Source organism: Silene latifolia, chromosome 9, assembly GCF_048544455.1.
Source record: "Silene latifolia isolate original U9 population chromosome 9, ASM4854445v1, whole genome shotgun sequence".
In the NCBI taxonomy this organism is placed as follows: Eukaryota; Viridiplantae; Streptophyta; class Magnoliopsida; order Caryophyllales; family Caryophyllaceae; genus Silene; species Silene latifolia.
Window position 1 is genome coordinate 69,571,874 of NC_133534.1, and position 5,956 is coordinate 69,577,829.

The following is a 5,956-nucleotide window of genomic DNA, read 5'->3' on the forward strand; positions in this document are numbered from 1 at the left end:
TTTAGAAGACTATCACTTTTATTTATGTTAGTTCTTTGCATTTTGACGTTAAAGAGGTTTTGTAATAATTAAGTTAAAAATAATTATATAAATTGCCTTGGAGTTTAATTGTTATTCACTACCTCGGGAAACCGGGATGGTAATGATCCGGTTTATTAGGGAATGTCTTGCTAAAGTCTCCTTCATAAACCGGGGTGTTACAAAGTGGTATCGTGAGCGAACGATCCTCGGCCTAAACCAATGAACCCAATGAACGTAGGATGTGTCTAAATAAAATGAACCCCTGGGAATAAACTGTTAGGAGCTCACGGTGCGGTTAAGAAGGCGCCCTTAATGCGTGCTCTTTTGCCCTCTCGATTTTGAACAGGTAACCCGAGATAATTTGAGTGAATGGGGTAGTTAGAAGGAAAACCTTGGATATAATCGAGTTGATGTATACCTTGAGACCCATATATTCTAACCAGTCTGCAGGATAACGTTACGGTAAGTATTTTGTATGAATGATGACGTGATCATATGATGTTGTGGAGATGAGAAATAAATTTTCGTGTTCAGGTTGATAATCAATGAAGTGTTGGATTGTGGTAATCGCGAGCGTGAAAATAATTGCGACTTGATGATATTTATCTGGATGGATGTTGAATGATGTGTTGATAGTACTATTATGTCTAGTGATATGCGGTTATGTGATCCCGAAGCCATGCTAGTATAGTATTGTGATAGTAATCAGAAACACTATTCAATTGCATGTTTCTAGTCATAGCAATCGTGATTTAGATGTAAGGAGTAGATCGAGATGCGAAGGGATTCTATGGGGGAGATGTTACGAAGGTACACAGTGTGAGATTTAAGTTAGGATGGGTTAGTATCGATAGTGTGGTTGTAAGAGCTTGGAACATAGTAAATGAGTGACCTAGCGCTGAAACACGTTTGTTTGATTTTACTCTCGAATTGATCTTACTGCCATTTCTTTTCTGTTTATTGCCTATGGATGACAATTTTATGAGAGATAGCCTCGTGAGTTAGTGTTCATTTGGCGTTGGTTTCATGCTTGTAGGATATACGGATTAGGAGTAATAAATATTTTAGTGGGCTGTGGTCAGGAAGTTCCTGTGCAGTGATGTTTTGACCAACGATTTTGTAAAAATCCTCATTTAAATTGTATTAATAATTTTTGCATAATTCCAACTCCATCGATCAGAAGATTCGTATATATTTTCAAATTGATAAGCCCCGAAAATTCTTGATATATCTATATTAAATGGTAAGTTTTGCAAACTGACCCAAGTTTCGGGCCAATTGCTGTCACATACTTGTTTGGACCAACTGAGTTGTAAAATCCTTTAAAAATTGAATTCTTGTGCTTTAGACCTAATTCTTTTTCCCCTGTGCTTTTAACTCTCCGTATGTTATAAAAGTAATATGAATCAAATTCTAATCGAACGGTTATTTGTTCGTGGTCTTTGGAAGTTACAACGTGAATCGTGACTTGTAAAATGTGCGTTCTATGTTGAGTTCTCATACAATTGTTTGGTTATTTCATGAGCCTTATTAATGTGACCTCATAATGTTTTTATATGATGATAGTAGCACGCATGTTCAGTAGTTATGTATCTTAACAAGTGATAGAATTAAAGTTTAGTTGATAACATTGTTGGCATGATAGTATGAGTGAAATTGAATAGCTTAAATTGATTCTTAATCGAGGGTGAAATATTTTATACGAGTCCAGTTGTTTGCATATTTTATATATGTTTGGCGTGTTGTAATATCTCTGGTGTGTTCATCATATGTGTATAGTGGTCGGATATACATAAATATAAAACTATATTATCATATCTTGGTAAAATTGGTGGCGTTAAATGTTAACTTGATTGTTCTAATACACTCGCATGAATATTTATAGTAATTATGTTTAAATGTTTACACATGGATGGTAGTAATGAGTATGTCTAAATGTTCACACATGTAGAATGTCATCCGAGTCCTAATGTCTTTAATGTGAGTTGTGTGCCTATAGTTATACTTATTACCTTCATCGCATTAAATTATTTCAGTTGAACCTAGACCTATGATATGATAATAAAATAGTGTTGTTGTTCCTTGTTGGATATGTTCATAGTTGTATTGTCATGAAATGCTAAGGTGATTATTTTGACGGAAATTTTTTTTCTTATGTCAGCTATGTTGACCAATTATAATGAGATAACCCTTTGATGATTCACATGTTATGCGTATGTTTAAATGATAGTCGTTATAGTTATGTTTAATTGAGCCGCGAGTTGCCTATTTGTTCAAACCGTGCAAACCAGAGAACTTGTTCACCTTGCTAATCTTTTGTCATATATAATGTTTTACAAGTTATATGATGGTATATGTACATGTTTAAGTTGTTTATGCGATATCTTTCGTTTTCTTTGAAAATGAATTATCCGAGTTCTTTGGACACAACCGAACGATATGGTTGCTAAAATGTTAAACACATGGGCGATATGGAAGTAGTGTAGTGTTGTCATGGATCATATGTTGTAATTTTTATTGGGAAATATGTTTCTAGAATTTATATCATACAAACTGACTAACTCATGTTGCGTGTCTGATGGGTCAAATGGTTTTGATTATGTGTTATGTTTTCTATGGTTTCAAAGTGTTTAAGTAGTGCATATGCACCGCATGTTCTAATACTCCTGGTGATTGTTTAGTAGTAGGGCGGAATGAATGCGCATATGGTTCAATTGTTCGGAATTAGTAATAGTTTTGACTTGGGAAAGGAATTTGGTGGGGTCAATGTTAGATTGTATGCTGATATACGTGTATCCTCGTGGTTGATCTTTCTAAGATTGTTGTTCTCACGGTAGATAATGCGAATCGTGATAATCTTGAGTTGGCCAAAACCCTGGTATTACAACAGCTACTCTGAAAACTTGTTATATAACTTTCGCACATTTAAACCTCGTGAATGATCCTCTACCTTAACACCCTTCTACGGTAGCATCCTTGTGTCTTAATTTCTTTAACTTCCCACTTTGTAGGATGGATCCCTACAATGTACACCCGCGAGACTGTTACATGTCACTTGATGCTGACTTCAATGAGCATTGTGAGAAACTTTGTGCTGCCATGGACAAGTATGGCCATAATGGACACCCCGAGTACTTAACTAATACTCGATTAAGAGCGTATACCCTTATCGATACTATCCCCGACTACGGCATACTAAAGGACAAAGCAAACACTTCTATATGAGAGAGTTGTCCACCCATTGCATGAGGTTATGCCGTGACCCCATTTACTGCGGCGGGGCGATTACCCGCCCGAGCATACCTTTGACTTTATATCAAGGCGACCGAGATACGAATTTTATGCTAATGTACCCGATGCCGAAAGTACGACTGAACCACCCCAACCAGACCTTGGGGAAGAGGTGAACCAGGAAGGGAATGACATAGAAGTCACGAGAATCGAGTAAGCGCGACCTAAGGACTATTAGGTTAGAGCTAGTAACACCATGAGCGGCTTTGTTATGAAACCGTGCAAACCTTTGGCTCCGTCCCTTTTGTTCTTTTAGTTTGATGTTGTGTTTTTAAGTTAAGCATGAGCTAAGTAATAAGTGTTACTTGTTGACAATCAGTTAATTCCATAATAAAACCTTGTTTTCGACTTTAATGTTAATGTACAGTCTCTTATCATGTGTTCTTTTCTGTTATATGTTGTTGACAGTGATTTTGTTGCATACGTATATGAAAGTTAAAAACAGGTTACGAGGACGTAACCATGTTTTTAGTTGGGTAGGATTATAAAATCTTAATGTTATGTTGCACTTGTTTATAGATTGTGGTTTGATTAAGTTGATGTTTCGTTGTGTGGTACCCATGCAAATGAGTTCTCTATGTTGTGTTCTTACTTCTGTTAGTTGGTTGATGTGTAAGAGAAGCGTGTAGTTAAACTACTGGTATGGTGCTCTAATAGGTTGAGGTGAACAACGGTAGTAGGATGATGGAATGATTCGTGGTGATATGTTTGCATGAAGTAAGTTCCGGGACGTAACTTTCTTTTTAGGAGGGTAGAATGTAACATTTTGTTTTAACATTTTGTTTTATGGACCTAAGTTCATGAGTTCTTATACTGGGGAATCTGTTTTGGTATCCACGGTGATGTTGGAGGTGTGACAGATGAGCGAACTTCGGGACGAAGTTCATTTTAAGGGGGGAAGACTGTAATACTCCGTATTTTATATTACTATTTAAGTCGAGTAATTTTTTAGTCGATAATTACGTTAAGTTATTTTACTTGACTCGCGTTGTATCGTAAGATCAAGTTGTTTCGTAAGTTAATTGAGACGGGTTTACATGGAATTCGAGATGTGAGCTAACCCATTTACTCCCGACCCATTGGAGTTTACCCAATAACATGTTTAACCCAACAACCAACATCATGTTTTAACCTAATTCTTAATCTAATTTTTACCCTAACACTACACAACCCTCATCTCACCTGCCTCCCTCTTTTCGACGCACACCAACACACACACACGCGATCCTTTCATTTGATTGAAGATTGATCATCGATTCCAACCTAATTCGATTCCCTGTTTGTAAGTCGATTTCATTCCATTGTTTATACTGTTTTAAAGTCGTCTTTTTCGAAAAGTTTGAAAAGAGAGTCCTGTTTATTTGATGTCTAGTTTATGCATATAAAATATCATAGTCAAATTCTTTGTGGTTTGTCCTAGGTGATTTATTTATGAACATGTCGCCGAAAAGTCCGCGAATCTGATTTGGTTGTGGAAAATGATTTGAAACCTTAATTTTTATGTCGATTCAGTTATGAGGCTTTTTCATACATAATCTTTGTATAGTCTAGATGATAATAGGATTTGGAATTTCTGAAAAATAATGTTTTAAACTCGTTTTATGAATCAATCCTTTTTATGCGACGGTTTCTGTCAGTTTTTGGAAATCAGTCTGGAAACCCTTGATAAGTATGGAATTTGGGAAAAACACGTTAGATATAAATTGTAGCTAAGACTCATGGGGTTCCGATTCAATTGGCCTTGTATCAATTTGATTTTTCTGGAATTAGTTATGTATTTTATTCCGAGTCTGTCATGTGCTGGAAAATCAGGAAAAAAACGTGTTTGTTCTTTAAGTTGATATTCCTATTAAGTTATGATGAGCCTAGGTTATGTGCATGATTATTTGATTGAGTAGGTGGTAATTATATATAATTATGTTATGTAGGTGATGGATATGTGAAGGTTCATAATTGATTGCTTGTGTGAGCTTGGATTGCGAAAAGGTAGGGAAATACACTTGACTTCTTATCGTGTTGTTGAATTGTGTTGACTTGTTTGTGTTTCATATGACCAAATTGTGAACGTGACTTGATTCGTGGTTGTTGATTACGCTATGATATGGTTGACTGAACTGTTCATGTTGAGTGTGTTATCACAACATTTGGTAGTCGGCATGATTTCATTCATTAATATACATATTGTATTGCATTGTTTACTGTTGAGCATTCATGTGCATTGGATATGGAGGATGTTGAGGTGTTATGGTGTGGTGATGATGATGTTGTGATTAGGCCCAGGCGGGTTCTGCAGGACTTGCCCTGGTGTCCTCAACAAGGAAGTGCGGATCGGCTACGGTCGATATATATATATAGTCTAAGGGGATCGGTATGGCTGGGTTGTCCGGGTTATGAGTTATGAGATATGAGTTATGAGTTATGAAATATGAGTTGAGATGGAGATGGAGGTGACGGAGGAGCATGCATATCATATTTTTTGTTGTTTCATTGTTTTCCCTACTCAACCTCGTGGTTGACCCTGTGTATTCGTGAACACCTGTGATGAACCTTTTAATGGGGAGCAGACTTGACAGGTTTAAGAGATAGAACGGGAGCTTGATGGGCGTGAGACACTGGATCGGAAGACTTAGTAGCTAGATCATCA

At 36.6% G+C, this 5,956-nt stretch overlaps 1 long non-coding RNA gene across 1 annotated transcript; it reads left to right on the plus strand.

The window, feature by feature from the left end:
* The first annotated feature begins 4,534 nt into the window (after positions 1 to 4,534).
* LOC141598146 (uncharacterized) lies at positions 4,535 to 5,956 on the plus strand. The gene is made up of 3 exons (XR_012523270.1): positions 4,535 to 4,594; positions 5,241 to 5,298; positions 5,877 to 5,956. It is a non-coding gene; the product is annotated as an uncharacterized LOC141598146 (long non-coding RNA).